The following is a 2,162-nucleotide window of genomic DNA, read 5'->3' on the forward strand; positions in this document are numbered from 1 at the left end:
GGATGTCTTCGGCCCCAAAAGGGTGCTGCCTCAACGGCTCTGTGGCTCCCGCCTGTCCCAGAAGCTGTCTGCCTCTGTGGTGCACACTCTCACCTGTGCAGACTAAGTTCCTAAGTTCGGTGGAGTCCCGGAACCACGATGGCGCTCCCTGCTCCTGAGGCAGAGGGCTCCGGTGCAGGGCGGACCACTCTCCTTTTATTTTTATCAATCATTCCATAATGAAAGCTTGAAAGCCAGTGAAAGGAATACAATTTTACTTGGCAGAAACAAAGAAACAAAAACAAAGAAATTTCAAAACCAGTACTAAAAAGATGACTAAAAATATTTACAATATAATTTTTCTGTGCAGAGACATGCAATAACAAAAACCTTGAATCTCTGAACAAAACATCTGTTCTCTTATGACACTAGGATGTGGGCAACTCAGGACCTACCTGGTCCTCTCTCATTTTAGCAGAGGGTGGCTTTGAACTCCTGATTCTCCAGTGTCCACCTTCCTAATGCTGGGTGTGTGCCCCTGCACCCAGCAAGCATTTTCATTTGGTGCATATGTTGCGGGATGTGATATTATTTTAATGCCTTAACCATTCTTGCTTTCTTTCATTTCTACACCATTGCAGCCCTGGGCAGACTAAGTCATCTATTAGTTAGGGTAAGTCACACAACTGCAGCTTGACAGCGCATCTTAGTATTTGGAATGATAAGTAGATGGCTTGGTAGATAAAGTGCCTCAGCACAAGCATGAGGATCTGGAGTTTGAGTCCCAGTGTCTACTTAGAGGTGGGGTGTGGTCACACTTCTCTAACCCTAGTCCTGGAGTAGCAGAGACAGGCAGTCCTAGGGCTCACTGGTCAGCTAGTCTAGCCAATCTATGAGTTCTGGTCCAGTGTTCCCTGAGAGTGATGAGGTAGCCGTGCTCGGTCAACCTGAAGAAGTCCACATATGTGTATACACACACACACACACACACATGCACAGATATATTAAAATAAAAGCGAAATAGAAGAAAAAAACCGAAGTGACCATGATTCAAATTTGTTACTTACCTTACTTGAAAAGATCTGGGGTACATAAAGACACCAAACTCAGGCACTTTGCTGGATGCCAAGAAGTGCTTACTGACAGGAGCCTGATATAGCTGTCTCTGGGAGGCTCTGCCAGAGCCTGACAAATACAGAGGCGGATGCTTACAGCCAACAATTGGATTGAGCATCAGGTCCCCAATGGAGGAGTTAGAGAAAGGACTGAAGGAGCTGAAGGGATTTGCAACCGCATAGGAAGAACAACAATATCAACCAACCAACCCCTCCCGCCCCACCCCCCCCAACGCCAGAGCTCCCAGAAACTAAACCACCAACCAAAGAATACACTTGGAAGGACCCATAGCTCCAGCCCCATAGATAACAGAGGATGGCCTTGTCAGACATCAATGGGAGGAGAAGCCCTTGGTCCTGTGAAGGCTAGATGCCTTAGTGTAGGGAAATGCCAGGGCAGGGGTGATTGGGTGAGTGGGGGAAGCACCCTCATAGAAGTAAGGGGAGGGAGGATGAGATAGGGTGTTTCCAGAGGGGAAACTAGGAAAGGGGATAACATTTGAAATATAAGTAAATAAAATATTCAGTAAAAAAAGAAAAGAAAAGTTCAGGGGTGATCCCACCTTGGATAGGAGATAGATCAGAACTCAAGGGAATATTCCAACAATGTGGCACTTTTGCATCTTGTTTTATTTTGCTTTGTAAAAAATAAAATACTTATCCACTCACTTGGGGAACCACTTGGCATGCTCCTTCCAGGGCTCATCTCCTTCTTCCCAGTTGCCCAAGCTTCCGCCACAGGAGAAACACTGCACAGTGTCCCTTTTACCTACAGATGCAGGAAAGGGTGTGTCTGGCCGGCAATGGCACCAGCTGTGCCTTGGAGCTGGCCATTCTGCACCAGAACAAGACAGACTCCAGCATGCCTGTTCTTTGTAGGGGTTACAGAAGTGCTCTAGCACTCAGCCATACCCTCAGCCCACTGCTGGTACATTTAAGGTCTATATTTGAAGAAAAGTTACATTTTACTTTAATACACAGGCAAATACATGGCTGCATGTGTGTATGTATATGTATAGATATATAGCAAACCAATAATGCTACACTAAATATATATTAAAGCAGAAG

At 45.7% G+C, this 2,162-nt stretch overlaps 1 protein-coding gene across 1 annotated transcript in view; it reads right to left on the reverse strand.

Annotated features, from left to right (window-relative positions):
• Window positions 1-2,162, reverse strand: part of LOC110308704 (baculoviral IAP repeat-containing protein 1e) — a 420,416-nt gene that overhangs the window by 417,306 nt on the left and 948 nt on the right. The window lies entirely within an intron of this gene.

This window comes from Mus caroli, chromosome 13 (assembly GCF_900094665.2).
Source record: "Mus caroli chromosome 13, CAROLI_EIJ_v1.1, whole genome shotgun sequence".
NCBI classification, from domain to species: Eukaryota; Metazoa; Chordata; class Mammalia; order Rodentia; family Muridae; genus Mus; species Mus caroli.